Source organism: Zingiber officinale, chromosome 3B, assembly GCF_018446385.1.
Source record: "Zingiber officinale cultivar Zhangliang chromosome 3B, Zo_v1.1, whole genome shotgun sequence".
Taxonomy (NCBI): domain Eukaryota; kingdom Viridiplantae; phylum Streptophyta; class Magnoliopsida; order Zingiberales; family Zingiberaceae; genus Zingiber; species Zingiber officinale.
In genome coordinates, this window is record NC_055991.1 from 76,364,237 (window position 1) to 76,385,942 (window position 21,706).

The following is a 21,706-nucleotide window of genomic DNA, read 5'->3' on the forward strand; positions in this document are numbered from 1 at the left end:
ACCTTAGCCATGAGTTTCGTGACTATCTAGCTGAGTGTGGGATCCTATCCCAACTGACTCCTCCTGGAACACCACAGTGGAATGGTGTGTTCGAAAGGAGGAATCGTACCATATTAGATATGGTACGATCTATGATGAGTCACACAGATCTTCCTATATCCTTTTGAGGATATGCTCTAGATACAGCAGCCTTCACACTTAACCGTGTTCCATCCAAGGCTGTGATAAAGACACTATATAGGATATGGACTGTGAGAGATGTCCAGGTGTCTTTTATGAGGATTTAGGGTTGTGAAGCTTACGTTCGACGTTAAGTCTCGGACAAACTGGGACCCAAATCCGATAAGTGCTATTTTATAGGATATCCCAAGGAAACGAAGGGATATTACTTCTACATTCCCAGTCAACACAAAGTGTTTGTGGCTAAGACTGGGGTATTTCTAGAAAAGGACTTTGTTTCTAGAAAAATTAGTGGGAGTACGTTCGATCTTGAAAAGTTCAAGATATGGACCATAGCACTGAAGCCTTGATGGAAGTTGAACTGGAACCACTATTCCATAAGGAGTTGAGGAACAACAACTAGTTCAGGTAGACCTACCTCTTCGCAGGTCTGATAGGGTACGTCGTCAGCCTGAGAGATACTCATTTCTCTTATCTAACCATGATGATGTTATGCTCATTGAGAATGAGTCTGCCTCCTATCAGGAAGCTGTGATGAGACCAGATTCAGAGAAATGGCTAGAGGCCATGAGATCCGAGATGGAATCCATGTACACCAACCAAGTATGGACTTTGGTTAATCCACCTGAAGGCGTCAAACTCATTGGGTGTAAGTGGGTCTTTATAAAAAAGACTAACATGGATGGACTTATTACCTATAAGGGGCGCTTGGTAGCTAAAGGTTTCAAGCAAATTCATGGTATTGACTATGATGAAACTTTTTCTCCAGTAGCGATGTTTAAGTCCATTCGGATCATGCTTGCTATTGCAGCATATCACGATTATGAGATCTGGCAGATGGATGTCAAAACCGTGTTTCTGAATGGAAACTTGCTCGATGATGTGTATATGGCACAACCTGAGGGTTTTGTAGATCCACTACATACTGGTAGAGTATGCAAGCTGCATAAGTTCATTTATGGACTAAAACAAGCTTCTCGGAGCTGGAATCTTTAATTCGATGATGCGATCAAACAGTTTGGTTTCATCAAGAATGAAGATGAATCCTGTGTCTACAAGAAGGTTGTTGAGAACACAGTTGTCTTCCTTGTATTGTATGTGGATGACATACTACTCATTGGGAACGACATCCCTTTGCTGTCTGTAAAGACTTGGCTAGCGACTTGTTTCTCAATGAAGGACTTAGGTGAAGCATCCCGCATTCTAGGCATAAAGATCTATAGAGATAGATCTAGGAGATTGCTTGGCCTAAGTCAGAGTACATATATTGATAAGGTATTACTACGGTTTGCCATGCAGAACTCTAAGAAGGGATTTCTACCGATGTCACATGGTGTGAGTCTTTCGAAGACTCAAGGTCCCTCTTCTAGAGAGGAGAGAGACCGCATGGATCAGATCCCTAATGTTTCAGCTATAGGATCTATCATGTACGCCATGCTATGTACTCGTCCTGATGTCTCATATGCTTTGAGCATGACGAGCAGATACCAGTCAGATCCAGGTGAAAGTCACTGGATAGCGGTCAAGAATATTCTTAAGTACTTGAGAAGGACTAAAGAATATTTCTTGATATATGGAGGCGATGATGAGCTAGCTGTAAAGGGTTACAGTGATGTTAGCTTCCAAACTTACCAGGATGATTATCAATCGCAGTCTGGGTTCATGTTTTGCATAAATGAAGGTGCTGTGAGCTGGAAGAGTTCGAAGCAGGACACAGTCGCTGATTCTACAACAGAGGCCGGGTATATTGCTGCATCAGAAGCAGCAAAGGAGACAGTTTGGATCTGCAAGTTCATTACTGAGCTTGGGGTGGTTCCTAGCATAGCCGATCCGATAGAGCTCTATTGTAACAACAATGGAGCAATTGCACAGGCTAAGGAACCTCGCTCACACCAGCGGACCAAATACATACTACGACGCTTCCATCTCATTCGAGAGATCATCGATAGAGGAGATGTGAAGATTTGCAGAGTACCCACAGAGGCTAACATCGTTGATCCCTTGACCAAGGCTTTGGCACAGAGAAAGCATGATGGTCACACTAGGTCATTGGGCCTTAGAGCCTACACTGATTGGCACTAGTGCTAGTGGGAGATTGTTAGTTAGAGTCCTAGAGCCAATCATATGATGATTATTATATGGACTCATTGTATCATTTTCCTATATATATAAAGGCTTTTGTTTTGGTTATTATACTTACTTGTATTGGTGCCAAATAACTAAGTATAATAGCGTCCTTGAGTAGAATGTTCTTACCTATATCAATCGATTTATCACGCCCCAACGGAGTCTCTGTCCGAAGAAATTTCGGCAGCATCTCCCCTATACGGCGGACAATATGAAACTTTCTACATATCACATATACATCAGCCACAAGCGGCTGGAATGATAACAAAAAAAAAAAAATAAACACCACGCAGTTTATAAAGATATTCAGCCTCTGGCTGTCACAACCATGCAGTTAATAATAGTAATCAATAACAATAGGACTCTGACTCGAAATCCACCCTACTCCACTACACTCGTAAAGCTCAAATCCAACGAACTCACCTCTTCTGCCGTCCAGGCAGGCATGTAGTAGAATGAAATCCAATATCATATCAAAAATCCATCAAAAGGTATCACTCCCTACAATATCCATAGGAAAAATCCAAAGATAATACTAAAACAAAGTCTGATATAGCAAAAGGCCAAAATAAAACAAATAACGAACTAGTAGAGAACTGGCTCTACGTGCAGATGGGGGGCCAACGTCTGGAACTGCTCCGGACAGCTTCAACCTGAAAATATCAACAATGGAGGCGGGGTGAGTCCAACACTCAGCAGGTACAACTGATATGCATAATAAAACAAATAACAGACAACACTAATCATGCGTACAGTCTCCTGAATACGAGAAGGAATAAATGCAACTGAAATGAAATCAGGAGATAACTGTACTAACCGGAATCAAGGTACAAAGGTAACAGGTCGTCAGACCGAAGAAATCATAATCCTGTATGCATGTCAATCAAATGCATCCATACAAATGCAGCATATAAGTGCAGCAATCACAACAATAAAATGCAATAAATGCATATGGTGACCGTGCACTCGGACATCACTGCTCCTGACAGTGACTGAGTGGACGGAATGCTGTCGGAGTACTCCTGTCCTCTGGCCCCAAATCATAAATGGGGGAGCTCAATGCTCTCATCTCCCGGTACACAATGACGGGGAGGAAAAATCTCTGCCGGCTACCACGCTGAGTCTCCTGACCAACGGAGCCAAACAGAGTCCACCGTCTGCCGGCTACTACGCTGCTACACTAAATGCCAGCGGAGCCAAACAGAGCGGAGCTGACTGCCGGCTACCACGCTGAGTCCTCAGACCAACGGAGCCAAACAGCAGAACCGCCACACACCTGTCTGATATACCACTAATCCATGGGTGGTGGTGGTGTGTGCAGTACATGTAACTGGCGATGGGCTCAACCATAGTGGAGCCGACAATCGCACAGCATGCAAACATGATGCATGATACTAAGCATGGCAATCTCATGAATAGCATAGCAAGATCCATACATAAATAAAAGGTGTACCACAAGTCAATGTATCGGATGGAAGGTACACAAACAGATAGGGTATCATATAAACCCTAGGTCCTGAACATGATGTATCATATGGTTGGGTCACTACCGAAAGCATGTATGGTCAGGTCAATAATAACATGCAGTGCATAATAAATAAACAAACAACATGTAACAGATCATGTAGTGACCAACCGAATCAAAAGGATAACACAATCATTGCTATATGTTAAACACTTTATTATGCATATCAAAAGACATAAGTCAAAGTACCCGCCTCCGAAAATAGAAAGGTCCGATCTGACTCCGAGATACTCGTCTCGCGTCAAAGTCCTGTGTTAAATCGCACAGTTTAGCTAATTTAATTATAAACAAATAGCTAAACTAATTTCTAATCCACTGACTAGTTAGGGTTAGTTTCATGAACCCCAATCACACAGTTATACAACTTATAAACCTAAATCACCCTATAACCAAATTAATTATGTATCAAGTCGTACCTAGAACATGTATCAAAAATGTGTCAACTAAATCCATAAACCAAATACTTACCTTACCGCTGCGGGATGGGGTTGCTGCCAAAAATCAAAAACACCCCACAATACACCAAACCTCACCAATCCGTGACCTAGATTAGAAGCAAAGAAAAACATGAACTGAGATCTAGCCACAAACCTAATTCCACAGCTAGGTATGGCCCTTACCTTCCCAATTCTGCTAGGGCAGATCACAATGAAGACAGAACCACTGTGAAAAGCAAAACTAGGGCACAACTCCTTGTCTTCGGCACTGTCAAACAGAGACACCAGAAGAGAAATTCCGGCCAGCGCTCAGGGACCCAACCTAGGGTTCGGATGCTCGATTTTCGGCGGCTCCAAGTGTCCGCGAGAAGAGGAAGGGAGGCTCTGTGAGTTGCAGCGGCGGCGCTGGAAACTCCACAGCAAGGACTACGGCAGACGAGGCTTCGGCTGGACAGAGGAGAGAAGAATCAGCGTCACTGGAGTCGGGGCAGAGGCTAGGGCGGCGGTCGCGGCGGTGCTAGGGCTGAGAATGCTGTCGTCGTGAGGGGCAGGGGATGAGGAAGAAGAGGAGAGAAGTTCGGCTCTGATGTGAGGAGTGCGAAAAGGGCGTCGGCTCCTAGGGCTCGGCGAGAGCACGCGGTGGCCGGCGCTAGGGTTGTACGCTAGAGGAGTAACCGCTGCCGGCGGTTAGGGCAAGGAGGAGAAAGGAAGGCGGCGTCGGGAGGGCTCGGGTGCGAGGAGGGAGAGAAACGAAGGATTTAAAGAAAATAAAGAAAAATATAAAGAAAAAGAAAAGGAAAAAGGAAAAGAAAAGGAAAAAGGAAAAGAAAATAAAACTTTTCCTTATTAAAACTGGGTAGCCTAAACAGGTTTTTCCAGGCCCCGTTTTCATCCCCGTTAACTCGTCCATACGAGCTCCAAAAAAATTCCGAAAAATATCCAAAAATTCCAAAAAATTCCTTTATTAATAATCGTCATTTTTCCGGTATTTTACATTCTCCCCCACTAATAAAAATTTGGTCCACAAATTTCAGTATCTACCATCAGCAAGTACTAATAACAGATAATAATAATAATTGCTGAACGGTAAATAAACTCACATACCTCAAGTGAAAAGATGGGGATATCGAGCTCGGATAGTATCCTCGAGCTCCCAAGTAGCCTCCTCGTCCGAATGATGCTGCTATCCGACTTTAACCAGCCGGATAGTCTTGTTCCGCAACTGACGCTCTTTCCGGTCGAGAATCCGTACCGGAACCTCCTCATAAGTAATGTCAGGCTGAACTGGAACTGGAATATCTGCCAGTACATGCGTCGAATCGGGTACATAACTCCTCAGCATGGATACATGAAATATATCGTGCACGCCTGACAGGGACGGTGGTAGTGCCAGTCGGTAAGCTACTGCTCCGATCCTCTCTAAGATCTCGAAAGGGCCAATGTACCGCGGAGCTAGCTTACCTCTGAGGCCAAATCTCTTCACCCCTTTCGTGGGTGAAACTCGCAGAAATACATGGTCACCAACAGAGAACTCTAGTGGTCTGCGTCTCCGATCGGCGTAACTCTTCTGGCGATCCTGCGCCTCTGACATCCTCCGTCTGATAGTACGGACCAACTCTGCATCCTGTTGAACTCTCTGAGGTCCCAACAACTGGGCCTCTCCAACCTCATCCCAGAGGACGGGTGTCTGACAAGGTCTACCATACAACGCCTCAAACGGTGCCATCTGAATAGCCGAATGAAAGCTGTTGTTGTAAGCAAACTCTACTAACGGCAGATGGTCCTCCCAACTGCCTCCAAAATCCATAACACATGATCTCAGCAAGTCCTCAAGAGTCTGAATAGTCCGCTCTGACTGTCCATCTGTCTGTGGATGGAAAGATGTACTAAGTCGGAGCTGTGTGCCCAAGGCCTGCTGCAGACTCTGCCAGAAACGAGACGTAAACCGTGGATCTCTATCCGAAATGATACTCAACGGAACACCATGTAGTCTGATGATCTCCCGACAATATAGATCTGCCAATCGATCCAGGGGATCAGTCCTCCGAATCGCTAAGAAATACGCAGATTTGGTTAATCGATCAACGATTACCCAAATCGCGTCATGGCCTCGTCGTGTCCTCGGCAATCCTACCACAAAGTCCATGGTAATGTGATCTCACTTCCACTCAGGAATAGGAATCCGCTGAAGTAATCCTGCAGGTCTTTGATGCTCAGCCTTCACCTGCTGACAGACAAGACATCTAGCTACGAAATCTGCGATGTCTTTCTTCATGCCGTTCCACCAGTAGGAACGTCTCAAGTCTCGATACATACGGGTCACGCCTGGATGGATCGTAAATCGAGATCGGTGAGCCTCCTGAAGTAGCTCCTGTAAGACCGGATGAGACTGAGGTACGCATAATCTGCCTCAGAAATATATAACACCCTCCTCGTCTCGTGTAAACTCGGTCTGCTGCCCGGAAACTATCTGACTACTAATGAACTGACAATGCTGATCACCAGCCTGAGCCTCTCGGATCTTCGTCCTGATCGATGACTGAGCAATCATGGTAACCAAAATACCCTGCTCTGTAGATCCCTGCTCCTGCAAGTCTAACTCAGAAAAACTCTGAATCAAGTCCGTGACTGAAGTCCAGTGGCAAGCCAAAGTCGCTCTGGACTTCCTGCTGAGTGCATCGGCAACCACTTTAGCTTTCCCTGGGTGGTAGCTAATGGTACAATCGTAGTCCTTCAGGAACTCCATCCATCTCCTCTGTCGGAGATTAAGCTCCTTCTGAGTGAAAATATATTTGAGACTCTTATGATCAGTGAGAATCTCAAATGTGATACCGTATAAATGATGTCGCCATAGCTTTAGAGCAAAAATGATGGCAGCTAACTCCAAGTCATGAACTGGGTAGTTCTTCTCATGCTCCTTCAACTGACGAGAAGCATAAGAGACTACTCTGCCGTGCTGCATCAGAACAGTGCCCAAACCCTGAAGAGAAGCGTCGGTATAGAGTACAAATCCGTCCTCTCCAGAAGGTAGAACCAAAACTGGAGCCGACACTAATCTCCGCTTCAGCTCCTGAAAGCTGGTCTCGCAATCCTCAGTCCACGTAAACTTCACGCCTTTCCTGGTAAGGCGTGTCAGCGGCATAGCAATACGCGAGAAACCCTGGACAAATCGTCGGTAATATCCAGCCAATCCCAGAAAACTGCGGATCTCCTGAACTGACTTCGGCTGTTCCCAACTGGTAACAGCCTCGATCTTCTGAGGATCAACTGAAATACCTCTGCTAGAAACCACGTGTCCCAAAAAACCGACTGAGGATAGCCAGAACGCACACTTGCTGAACTTCGCGTACAGCTGATGTCGTCGAAGAATCTCCAAGACTATGCGAAGATGCTGTGCGTGCTCCTCCTCGGAATGAGAGTAGACCAATATGTCATCAATGAAAACGATAACAAACTGATCAAGATACTCCAGAAATATGCGGTTCATCAAATCCATAAACACCGCTGGAGCATTGGTAAGCCCAAATGGCATTACCAAAAACTCATAATGACCGTATCGAGTACGGAAAGCTGTCTTCTGAATATCTGAGTCTCTGACTCTCAGCTGATGATATCCGGATCGCAGATCAATCTTAGAATACACTGATGTACCTCTGAGCTGATCAAACAAATCCTCGATCCGTGGTAAGGGATATTTATTTCTAACGGTCACTGCATTCAGCTGTCTGTAGTCAATACATAACCTCATGGTGCCGTCCTTTTTCTTAACAAATAACACAGGAGAACCCCATGGAGAAACACTAGGGCGAATGAATCCCCTATCCAAAAGCTCCTGGAGTTGAACCTTCAGCTCGTTCAACTCCTTTGGTGCCATACGATAAGGAGCTTTCGATGCCGGTGCGGTTCCCGGAATCAACTCAATAGCGAACTCCACTGGCCTTCTGGGAGGCAAACCTGGCAGCTCCTCTGGAAATACATCTGGGTACTCCCGGACTACAGGAACGTCGGGGAGCTGCGAACTGCTGCTGTCCTCAGTACTGATCAAAGATAACAGAAAACCCTGACAGCCATGTGACAGCAACCTCTGAGCCTGTATCGCCGAAATGATCGATAAGCCATCGTCTCTGATGCCAGTGAAATCCCACGAGGGTTGGTTCGGAGGCCGAAATGTGACCACCCTCGTCTGGCAATCAACTGTGGCATGATATGCTGACAAACAGTCCATGCCAAGAATAATATCAAAATCGACCATTTCTAATACTAAAAGATCCACTGTAAGTATTAGGTTGCCAAAATCTAACGGGCAACCTCTGACCTCCTGGGTGACATCCAATGAATCACCGGACGGTAGGGAGACGGTCAATCGCTGGGGTCTGAGAGTGGGTAATCTACCAACCTCCCGCATAAAAGTGCGAGATATAAATGAATGCGAGCTACCAGTATCTATCAGTATATCTGCAGATAAGGCATAAATAGAAATCATACCGCGGAAAACGGATCCGTCGGCTCGCTGCGCATCCTCTCTGGTCATCGCATGAACACGTCCAGTCTCTGGCGGAGGAGGAGGTAACACTGCCAGCGGCTGCTGCGGCTAGGCAGAAGCCTGCCACTGAGGCTATGCTGGATACTGCGCCAGAGGAGACTGAGAGGACGGCGACTGATACTGTGCAGCTGGCTGGGACTGAGTCTGGTACTGACCTATAGGCTGAGGCTGCATCTGATACTGCCCCTGCGTCGGATAATAAAGTCCCGGAACAGAACTCTGGGGTGCTATGGAAGCACTAGAGTATTCCTGTCCAAGCATGCCAAATGCCGCTGCTGCAGGTGAAGCACTTGACTGCTGGCCAGGCAAAGGTTGGGCTCTACGCCCTCCTCGATAAGTACCGGACTGACTGGATTGTCCTCCATGATCCGTCCCTCCGGAAGTCATATGCTGAGTCTTCTGCGGACAATCTCGGTTCTGGTGCCCAAGCAGTTTGCAATGAAAGCAAACTGACTGTCCCAGAGAACAGACTGAAGTGACATGATCTCTGGATCCACATCTGAAATAGCGAATGTTGCTGGCGGGTTGTTTCCGGTTCTGCTGGGAAGACCGGAAACGTCCTGAAGAAGACTGCCCTGATTTCTGAGGTTTACGTGATACCCCAGATGTACCCTGATCTGATCGACTACGCCTGCTCTGCTGTGATGTAGCCTGAGGCTGCTGAATCTGACCAGATGTCTGACTCGGCTGCTTCCTTTTCCTATCCGGAAAAACTCTCTGCTGAGCTGACTCAATAATGAGGGATCTATCCAACATCTCCGCATAAGATGTGATACCAAGACCGACAAGTCTTAGTTGCAAATGTCCATCCAGCCCCTGAATGAACTGCTGCATACGTGAACTGTCCTCAGCAACTAGCTCTGGACAAAATCTGGCCAATCAGTTATCAGTCACTGTCCGATTATTCTGTCGTAAACTCAGGAAATCCTGACGACGAGCCATCTAATAAGCTCGTGGAAAGAAACGGCTCTCAAAAGCCTCTCTGAATCTGGCCCAAGTGATGTTCTGCTCACCGATGATGGAACACTGAGTAAGCCACCAAGTGTCGGCCGCGGCCCGTAAGTGAAAAGCAGCCAGCTCTGCTTTCTCCCACTCGGAGCAAGCAATATAAAAGAAAGTCCGCTCCATAGTCTCAATCCAAGACAAAGCCACACTCGGATCTCTGTCTCCTCGGAAGAGTGTAAATCGACTCTTCATCGATTCTGCCAATACTGGAATCTTGGCTCGTGCCGCGGCAATATCAGTGAGGTGTGTCGGAACGGCTGTCGGAACTGGCGGAACCACTGGAGCTGGTGCTACGGGTGGTACCGGTGCATATACTGGAGGTGGTACTCCCGGTGCTACTGGGTAAACTGGAGCATATGCTGTTGGTGGCACTGTAGGGTGAATGTAGGTGGCCGCGGTTGGAGATACAGTAGGCACTGGTACCGGATGTGAAGCAACCGGTATCCCTAATGCCGGAGCTGCTGGGTACACGATAGGTACTGGGGGCACAGGTGCCGCTAGACTGAGCTGGAGCTGGTGTCGGATATGCTAATGGTATCCCTGGTGGTACCGGAAATACAGGAGCAGTGGATACTGTCGGTGCAGCTGAGGTAGGCACCTCTAAGGGAGCCATCGGAGTCTGAAAGCCCGCCGCACTCGCAGTATGATGAGTCTGTCCCTGACCGACAGGCTCAGCCTCGATAGGCATCTCTGGTATATCCAGAGATCCTGCAGTCCTCGCACGTGCTCGTCCAGCACCACGTCTCGCAGCAATACGCGTAGATCGCCTCATATCTGTTAAATTATATTACAGATATTACTACAGGTATAAACAATTACCAAAATGACACCATACCTAATTGCTGTCTGGAGATGTTCCGTCGCTGTCCAGCCCCCAAAATGACCTCGGAATTCCGTACGAGGAAAACAAACTCTGGAAATCCATATAAATCCAAAACGGAAGTCCATAACAAAATCGAAACGGAAAATCCGTGCAACCCAAAATAACTGCCCAGACTAATCTGTCTCGCAACTAGGGCTAGTATAAAAATGTCTAAAATACCAAACACAGGTATCACACCCTGCTCTAATACCAATGAATTGGTATCAGACAAATCCTGAAAATCCAACACACGGAAATCAAATAAATATCGCCAAACTTTGGCGCGCTGATACCCAATAAACTGATATCAGATTATTCAAAGTATCCATAATACGAAAACAAAAATCTAAATAAATCCAGGTGAAAGTATAGTGAGTGAAGCTAGCAGATTGTCACGCCCCAGAGGAGTCTCTGTCCGAAGAAATTTCGGCAGCATCTCCCCTGTACGGCGGACAATATGAAACTTTCTACATATCACATATACATCAGCCACAAGCGACTGGAATGATAACAAAAATAAAAAAAAAAACAAACACCACGCAGTTTATAAAGATATTCAGCCTCTGGCTGTCACAACCACGCAGTTAATAATAGTAATCAATAACAATAGGACTCTGACTCGAAATCCACCCTACACCACTACACTCGTAAAGCTCAAATCCAACGAACTCACCTCTTCTGCCGTCCAGGCAGGCATGTAGTAGAATGAAATCCAATATCATATCAAAAATCCATCAAAAGGTATCACTCCCTACAATATCCATAGGAAAAATCCAAAGACAATACTAAAACAAAGTCTGATATAGCAAAAGGCCAAAATAAAACAAATAACGAACTAGTAGAGAACTGGCTCTATGTGCAGATGGGGGGCCAGCGACTGGAACTCAACAATGGAGGCGGGGTGAGTCCAACACTCAGCAGGTACAACTTATATGCATAATAAAACAAATAACAGACAACACTAATCATGCGTACAGTCTCCTGAATACGAGAAGGAATAAATGCAACTGAAATGAAATCAGGAGATAACTGTACTAACCGGAATCAAGGTACAAAGGTAACAGGTCATCAGACCGAAGAAATCATAATCTTGTATGCATGTCAATCAAATGCATCCATACAAATGCAGCATATAAGTGCAGCAATCACAACAATAAAATGCAATAAATGCATATGGTGACCGTGCACTCGGACATCACTGCTCCTGACAGTGACTGAGTGGACGGAATGCTGTCGGAGTACTCCTGTCCTCTAGCCCCAAATCATAAATGGGGGAGCTCAATGCTCTCATCTCCCGGTACACAATGACGGGGAGGAAAAATCTCTGCCGGCTACCACGCTGAGTCTCCTGACCAACGGAGCCAAACAGAGTCCACCGTCTGCCGGCTACCACGCTGCTACACTAAATGCCAACGGAGCCAAACAGAGCGGAACTGACTGCTGGCTACCACGCTGAGTCCTCAGACCAACGGAGCCAAACAGCAGAACCGCCACACACCTGCCTGATATACCACTAATCCATGGGTGGTGGTGGTGTGTGCAGTACATGTAACTGGCGATGGGCTCAACCATAGTAGAGCCGACAATCACACAGCATGCAAACATGATGCATGATACTAAACATGATGCATGATCCGTGACCTAGATTAGAAGCAAAGAAAAACATGAACTGAGATCTAGCCACAAACCTAATTCCACAGCTAGGTATGGCCCTTACCTTCCCAATTCTGCTAGGGCAGATCACAATGAAGACAGAACCACTGTGAAAAGCAAAACTAGGGCACAACTCCTTGTCTTCGGCACTGTCAAATAGAGACACCAAAAGAGAAATTCCGGCCAGCGCTCAGGGACCCAACCTAGGGTTCGGATGCTCGATTTTCGGCGGCTCCAAGTGTCCGCGAGAAGAGGAAGGGAGGCTATGTGAGTTGCAGCGGCGGCGCTGGAAACTCCACAGCAAGGACTACGGCAGACGAGGCTTCGGCTGGACAGAGGAGAGAAGAATCAGCGTCACTGGAGTTGGGGCAGAGGCTAGGGCAGGCGGTCGGGCGGCGGTGTTAGGGCTGAGAATGCTGTCGTCGTGAGGGGCAGGGGATGAGGAAGAAGAGGAGAGAAGTTCGGCTCTGATGTGAGGAGTGCGAAAAGGGCGTCGGCTCCTAGGGCTCGGTGAGAGCACGCGGTGGCCGGCGCTAGGGTTGTACGCTCGAGGAGTAACCGCCGCCGGCGGTTAGGGCAAGGAGGAGAAAGGAAGGCGGCGTCGGGAGGGCTCGGGTGCGAGGAGGGAGAGAAACGAAGGATTTAAAGAAAATAAAGAAAAATATAAAGAAAAAGAAAAGGAAAAAGGAAAAGAAAATAAAACTTTTCCTTATTAAAACTGGGTAGCCTAAACAGGCTTTTCCGGGCCCCGTTTTCATCCCCGTTAACTCGTCCATACGAGCTCCAAAAAAATTCCGAAAAATGTCCAAAAATTCCGAAAAATTCCTTTATTAATAATCGTCATTTTTCCGGTATTTTACACGATTGGTTGAATCGATAGTGAGATGATATAGGGAACGCTACTCTTAATCATTCCTAGTCAAGTATTAACATTCAGGGGCAATGTTAATGCGATGAGACTAGTATGTAGGTCAACTCGATGACTTGATCTCACAAGTCATAGATATAGAGATATCAAGTTGACACATGGGTATGCATTGGAGAATGTATACTGAATGACCCGCCATGAGAAAGTATCATGGATCGTTATATGAGTGTCATATATTTTCTCATGTGACTATTAGTATGACTACTAGTCCTTGGACCTGAAATCACCACGGTTCCCTACATAAGGATTTGCATACTTTGGCTTCATCAAACGTCACCCGTAACTGGGTGGACTATAAAGGCGATTACTGGGTATGTAACAAATTATGCGGAGGGATGTGAGTGATGTAGATGGGATCTATCCCTCTTATATGACGGGAGTGACATCATTATTCTTGATAGAGTGAGACCACTAAGTGCATGGACATGCCCAAATGAGTCAATATGAGATATTGAGCTCATTTGATTAGAGTGAGTCTACTTGGAGTTCAAGATATAGATTGATTAGAGAATGACACGGTCTATGCCTCAATTGATCAATCTAGATGTCAAGGATAGAAGGGCATTGTCACATATTGTGAGAGTCACAATTAGTAGTCACAAAGACGATGTTGGATCTCAACATTCTTGTAACTTGGGTAGTAATGATGTTTTGCTAGATACCGCTCATTACTTATGCTTCTAAATGGGTTTAGGAGTATTACCAACATTACAAGAACCTATAGGGTCACACACAAAGGGCAATTAGATGTAGATTAGGTTCATATGATGAACCAAGAGGATTAGGTTCATGTGATGGACCAAATTGGATTAAGAGTAATCCAAATTAGATTAATTGAGTAAGACTCGATTGGGCTAGACTTGAGTTGGACTCAAGTGAGGCTTAATGATGATATTCATTGAATTTTGAATTCAATGATTAATGGTGACATTCATTGAATTACGAATTCAATTTGAAAATTAGATTCAAATGATCATCATTATTCTTGCTCTCTTCTAGTTCTCTCCCTATCCTCCATTGCCGAGCCACACAAGAGTAGTAGCACACTCTAAGTGTTTTCTTCTCCACCTATTGTCCGTGTGGATACATATAGAGGTAAGAGGAGTGTACGCTTGACACTCTCGAGATCCGGCAACCTTTTGGACGAGCGGGATAAGCGAATGGCTTCGCAACAAGGGTAACGCTTCTTATTCATGTAGATCTAAGGTAGATCTAGGTTAGAAATATATACATGATTTATTATATATATCTTCACACGGATCTGTGGCAAGACTTCGAGGTTTCCGCAACGCAAAAAGCGGTTTTTGCAGCTCGAAAGTCCCAACAATTGTATTAGAGCCACGTGCGAAGCATGTACAAGTTTGTATTTTATTTTTATGAAAATATTTCAGATCTGTAAGTTTTTGTATGTTTGCAATTTTTATAGATTTTGTGAGTATTTTTCTCGTAGAAGCGAAGCAACAAGTGATTCGACACTTGTAGGCTTCGACTACCAAGAAAACCTTCCGCAACGGCAAGGTCTCGCCCAAATCGTTTTGGGACAGTAGCCTAAGGCGCTGTTAGATCAAGATGGGACACTCGCGATATTCATTTCGCGAGAAGGGGCGCTGCCCCTAACCCCGCAAGGGGCATTGTTGTAACGACCCGCCTTCTACTGACTAGGCTGTAAGGTCGATCGCTATATTATGCTGTACTAAATTACTATTGCGGAAATCTGGATTGATTAAAATTTTACTAAACTGATTACTGTAAAATCTGAACTTAATATTTAGGTGTACCTAAGAGTTGTACACATGCTAGGGAAGATAATCTATGCCTCTCGGATGTCCTGCTAGCTGTAATCAGGCATTTCAATCGATCCATGAATCGATTGGGCTGTCGGATCGATCCAATGATCGATCCAGCTTGATACCGGCACAGAGAAAGACTCTGGATCGGTCGGCTGACCGATCCACAAGCCATCCCGCTTCTGTATGCGGCTGGATCGGTCTACCGACCGATCCAGGAGTACACTGATCGGTCGGTAGACCGATCCAGTGGCTCACTGATCGGTCGGCTGACCGATCAGTGAGCTTTGTACTTCTCTGTTCGCATCTGGATCGGTCGGCTGACCGATCCATAAACTCTCTGTTCGCGACTGGATCGGTCAGCTGACCGATCCAGTGGCACAACCCAACTCTGATCGATCTGTAGATCGATCTGGGTTTCTGATTTCGAATCAGAACCCTGATTTCAGCACTATTTCGTGCCTCAATCACATTACATGTTCTAAGATGGCTAGGAAACACTCTAACAACCACAACTAACATTCTAACATCATAAAGAAGTGTTCTAAGCATAATCAGGTGCATGGTTAACTAATTCATGCCAATTAACATACTGAAGTGCAAAATACTAAAACACTGAAAAGTTCTAATGTTTAAACAACTTGCTAGAGTTTCCTAAGATCTTCTTTCCAAGTTCCTGCCCACACACATCTTCGTAGCATTGTCCTCCAGCCTCCGCTAGTCCATCTTTCCTTTACATTTATCTGCAGTATAAGGAAAAGAAAGTATCTATAAGCTTTCGCTTAGTAAGAAACCATCTACCTCACTAAAACATGCAACGATGCAAACATGTTTTTAAAGAATGCTATTTAAAAACATGCACTGAATTTGTTAAAGCATGGCATACTGAAGTTACATGGCATAAATACTGAAACATGGCATGCATAATAAAATCTAAGCATGGAGCTATTTCATGGTATCAACTAGGAGAACTAAACTGAAACTAAAACTGAGCTAACACTATATTCACATAACTAGATTATGAGTTTGAAAGCTATTATCATAATAAGTGAAAATAGTAATCATGCTGCTGTTTGGGCCCGTCAACTGTACTTGCTGTGCGCGCATCCCTAGCTAGACCCGGGTTTGCAAGTCCCACATTTAGTAGGGTTTACTAGGTTATCTAAACCTAGGGACCGACTATGGGAGCCCAGCCCAATGGATATCTAATCCTGTACAGTGCCCCTACTGAAAATAAAATACTAAATCATAGCTAATTAATTTATCTTGCTTTTACTAGGTTATCTTAACCTAGAGGCGACTGTGGGTGCCCACCCATTGGACCGTAGCCCCATATAAGCTGTAGCAAGACTAACTAAACTATTTAAATGCTTCTATTGCATTTACTGAGCTATTAGAAATGTCCACCGTAGCATTTTACTGAGCTAAACATTTTATCGAACACTTGGTGTGCTCCAACTCTCCTCTCTATTAGGGAGACCACCTCTAGGCACCCGACAACGTCTAGAATCTCCAACTGAAAGGAGAAAATGTGTTTGGCCCATCTAGAGGTGCTCAACTAGATCCCTAAACCTAAAAAGGAGGGTTGAATACACCCTATGCGTCGAAAAGTCTACATATAGCTAATTTAAAAACATTCAATCGTACGAAAAGCTACTTATACTGCAGGTGAGGGGTTTCTTACCTCGTGCTCGAAGTTTCTTACGATTCTAATCGCTAGTTTCCCGGTGGAGAAGATCCCTTCGACGATCTCCTTGCGTCTATGCGTTCCTCTCGCGGAGAGGAGCGTCCTCGTATCCTTTGTGTTGCCGGGAGATATTCCCAGAACCCTTGGTTTGGTGCGCCGAGAGAGAGGGGAAAAGGAGAGGTGGGCGGCGGTGAGGGTTTGAGGGAGAGGAAGTTCTCGGTGGAAACTAAAAATAACCCTCACTTAAATCCCTATTTATATTTAGGAATTAATTCACCCAACTCTAACTTAAATATTATTGAATCCCTTTCCTTTCAGCATGGCCCTGCTGGATTCAACTGGTTACTAAAATTATCCGTAAACCATAGGTCTCGGGTTCAATTCCCGCTTAGGCCGTTTTCGTTTTCTATTTATTTTTGCTACTTCCGCTACTCTAAAAATTCCATAAAAATATTCTAAAATTCCAGAAAAATCATAGAATATTTCTAAAATAGTTTTGAGAATTTTTCGGGCGTTACAATCCCCCATACCTTATAAAAAGTTCATCCTCGAACTTAGAATAATTCTGGGTACTTCTGTCTCTTCTATCTCCCATGTTGCCTCTTCTGGTGTGTGCCAAATAACTTTGACTAATGGTACTTCCTTGTTCCGTAATTTCTTAACTTCTGGTCTATTATCGAATAGGCCATCATCCGAGGTCTTGGCGGTTTGTACCAACTGGGCTCAATCACTGGGTGGCATCGGGTATGCTTCTTGACATAGAGACATGAAATACATTGTGGACGGTGACATTTCGAGGTAGCTCTAGCTCATATGCTACCTTGCCCACTCTTCTCTTGATAAGGTATGGTCCCACATATCGGGACTTAGCTTGCCCTTCTTCCCAAAACGCATTACTCCCTTCATGGGAGCTACTCTAGTGAACACTATCCCCAACTGAAAACTCTAAAGGTCTGCGCGTGTATCAACATAGCTTTTCTGGCGGCTCTATCCTCTGGCGGATCTGCTGTATAGCTGTTGTGGTATCTGCCACTAGATCTGTCTGAAGTTCTAGCTCTTTCTGTTCTCCTTTCTGATACGGCGACCTCGGAGATCTACACCTCCGCCCATAGAGAGCCTCGTAAGGTGTCATGCCGATAGTGGCCTGATAGCTGTTGTTGTATGCAAATTCTGCTAGGCTCAGATATTTGCACCAACTTCCCTTGAAATCTAGGGCACATGCTCGAAGCATATCCTCGAGTACCTGATTTACTCGCTCCATCTGCCCATCTGTTTGTGGATGGAAGGCTGTGTTAAACTTTAACTTCGTGCCCAAAGCTGTCTGTACACACTCCCAGAAGTGTGACGTGAACCTGCTGTCTCTGTCTGAAATAATGGTTCGTGGGACTCCATGTAATCTAACGATCTCCTTGAGATACAACTGAGCTAGCTGTTCCATGGAGTAGGATATCCTGATAGCTAAGAAGTGGGCTGATTTAGTCAATCTGTCGACTATTACCCAGATGGTATCAAAACCATTCGTGGTTCTGGGTAATCCCACTATAAAATCCATAGAAATGTCTTCCCACTTCCATTCTGGTATCTGTATGGGCTGCAAAACTCCCCCTGGTCTCTGATGTTCTGCCTTAACCCTTTGACAGGTTAGGCAGGTGCTGACATATCGAGCGATGTCTCTCTTCATCCCAGGCCACCAAAAACGTTTCTTCATGTCCTGGTACATTTTGGTGGAGCCAGGATGCATCGCATAGGGAGTCTTGTGAGCCTCGTCTAGGATTTTCCTCTGTAGTTCCTCCTGATCCGGAACACATAGTCTGTCACCAAAATACAACACCCCGCTATCTGATATTCTGAACTCTCCACCTTCTGATTCTGCTAAACCTTGCTTGATTCTCTGAATTTCAGGATCCTGCTCCTGAGCTGTCTGGATGTCACCGAGCAAGGTAGACTCTAATGTCATAGTAGAGAGTTGTCCGACTATGAGCTCGAGACTGAAATCTGAGATCTCCTTCTGTAGGGTCGGTGGCATAGCTGCTAGAGATAATAGGGTAGCGCTGGACTTCCTGCTGAGGGTGTCTGCTACCCTATTCGCTTTTCCTGGGTGGTAGAGGATATCTATGTCGTAGTCTTTGACCAGTTCTAGCCATCTGCGCTGTCGCATATTCAGATCCTTCTGAGTGAAGAAGTACTTCAGACTCTGATGATCTGTATACACTCTGCACTGAGCTCCATACAAGTAATGTCTCCAAATCTTGAGAGCGAACACCACTGCTGCAAGCTCAAGGTCATGAGTAGGATAGTTCTTCTCATAATCCTTAAGTTGTCTGGAGGCATAGGCGATCACCTTGCCATCTTGCATCAGCACTGCTCCTAGTCCCAACTTCGAGGCATCACTATATATGTCAAATCTATCTGTGTTCTCTGGTAGAGTCAGAATAGGTGCACTGGTCAATCTCCTTTTCAGCTCGCTGAAACTATTCTCACGGTCCTCTGTCCACTGAAATTTTTTATTCTTTCTGGTAAGAGCTGCCAGTGGGGAGGCTATCCTGGAGAAGTCCTCTACGAATTTCCTGTAGTAACCTGCTAATCCCAGAAAGCTTTTGATCTCACTGGCGTTCTTGGGTCTTTTCCAGTTGCTCACAGCTTCTATCTTACTGGGATCTACCATGATACCATCCTTTGAGATGATGTGACCCAGGAAGGACACCTGATCTAGCCAAAATTCACATTTGGTGAACTTGGCGTACAGCTGATTCTGCTGAAGGGTCTGCAATACTATTTTCAGGTGCTCTACGTGTTCTTCCTGAGTTCTTGAATAGATAAGAATGTCATCGATGAACACGATAATGAACCTATCTAAATATTCTCTGAATACCCTATTCATAAGGTCCATGAAAGTAGCTGGAGCATTTGTCACGCCAAAGGGCATGACTACAAACTCGTAATGTCCGTATCTAGTCCTGAATGTTGTCTTGGGTATGTCCCCTTCTTTAACCTTCACCTGATGATAACCTGATCTGAGGTCTATTTTAGAGAGCACTGCTGCTCCCTTTAGATGATCAAACAGGTCATCTATTCTGGGAAGAGGATACCTGTTCTTGATTGTGACTTGGTTCAGTGCCCGGTAGTCTATACATAGGCGCATGCTCCCATCCTTCTTCTTCATGAACAATACAGGCGCTCCCCATGGTGAGTGACTAGGACGTATGAAGCCTTTGTCAAGCAGCTCCTGTAGTTGTTCATGAAGTTCCTTCGGTTCTGCTGGAGCCATGCGGTAAGGCGCTTTGGAGATAGGATTTGTACCGGGAATGAGCTCTATCTCAAATTCGATCTCCCTGTCTGGTGCTAAGCCTGGTAACTCTTCAGGGAAAATAGCTGGGTAGTCACATACGACTCGGACCTCTGCTAGCTGTTGGTCCTTGTCCTGACTGGTATTGACTACATGTGCCAAAAATTCCGTACATCCTGAATCCATTAACCTCTGTGCCTTCATAGCTGAGAGAAACTTCTTGGCCTTTCTCTTGGATTCTCCGATGAACTCGAACTGTGCTTCCGCTTCAGGTTAGAATATGACTTTCTGTTTACGGCACTCGATGGAGGCACCGTATTTGATTAAGAAGTCCATCCCGAAGATGACGTCGTAGTCGGTCATATTAATCACTATCAGATCACAAAAGAGCTCTATGTCTGCTATAGTGACCGGCACTGCTCTGAGCCAGTGCGTAGACGCCATGATTTCTCCTGAGGGTAACGTCGTAAGGAACTGGCTACTGAGTACCTCTGAAGGTACTGCTAACTTCTCAGCAAATGCCCTGGATATGTATGAATGGGTTGCCCCAGTATCGAATAAGACAGTTGTACTTTGCTATAAAATACTAATCTGACCTGTAACAACTGTCGAGTCATTTGCTACGTCCTCTCTGGTGAGTGAGTAGATCCTCGCATTGGTCGTAGCTGGAGGGGCTTCTAATCTGCCCTGGCTGATATGTGGACCATCTAAAGCGGCCTGCATCTGATGTAACTGAGCTGGCTGGCCTCCATACTGAATCGGCTGTGGCTGAGGAAAACTGGTCTTGTTTGGACACTGCTTGGCCATATGCCCTTCCTGTCCGCATTCAAAGCATCCTCGTGTGCCCTTACGACAAACTCCAGGATGGAATTTCCCACAAGTAGCACACTTTGGATAACTGGCTGGTCCTCCTTTTGGGTAACTCCCTGGTTTGCACTTGTTGCTGGAGTTCCCTTTCCAGTTAGAGCCGTGGGAGCTGTGACCCTGCTACTTCTGAGTGCCTGAGCCTCCTTGACCTTTAGCTTCTGAGAGGACTTGCTTCTGCTGCTTGATGCTATTCTGGTAATGCTCAGTGATTAGAGCACTGCTCACTAATTCTTCTGTGGTTTGTGGCCTATGAACGCCACCAGCCACGTTCATTGCTATTTCCGGCCTCAGCATCTTGAGCATCAACCGGATTCGTTCCCTTTCTGTGCTGACTAATTCAGGGCATAGACGAGCCAACCTGTTGAATTTCTTCACGGCTTCCTCAACTGATAGGTTGCCCTAACGAAACTCAGTGAACTCGTCGTAGTGACGATTGGTGACCCGCACGTGAAAGAACTCCTCAAAGAATTCCTTCTCGAAGTCAGCCCATGTCATCTGGTTCACTGGGCGCTTCGCTCTGATTCTCTCCCACCACATACGTGCATCTCCTGTCAGACAAAAGGAGGCACACTTCACCTTCTCATGTTCTGGCCAGTCCAGAAGCTCCATCGTACTTTCTAGTGTTTTGAACCATGCCTGAGCATCCCATGGTTCATTGCTGCCTGAGAAATTCTCTGGCTTGACTCTCTGCCACTGGATCAGATAGGCTTCTCTCTGCGTTCCTGCTGCTGGGGCTACTGGTGCCGTAGGCTGGACTGGTGGAACCTCTAAGACCACTGGTGTCGCTAAGTTAGGCTCCGGGGTGACAGTGGGAGTGTT

General features: G+C 45.6%; 1 long non-coding RNA gene across 1 annotated transcript; it reads right to left on the reverse strand.

Moving 5' to 3' along the window:
• Window positions 1-4,034: 4,034 nt before the first annotated feature.
• On the reverse strand, window positions 4,035-4,613 carry LOC121968369. Its single transcript, XR_006108097.1, has 3 exons — window positions 4,453-4,613; window positions 4,301-4,376; window positions 4,035-4,081 (listed from the first exon to the last, which is right to left on the reverse strand). It is a non-coding gene; the product is annotated as an uncharacterized LOC121968369 (long non-coding RNA).
• Between the last annotated feature and the right edge of the window lie 17,093 nt (window positions 4,614-21,706).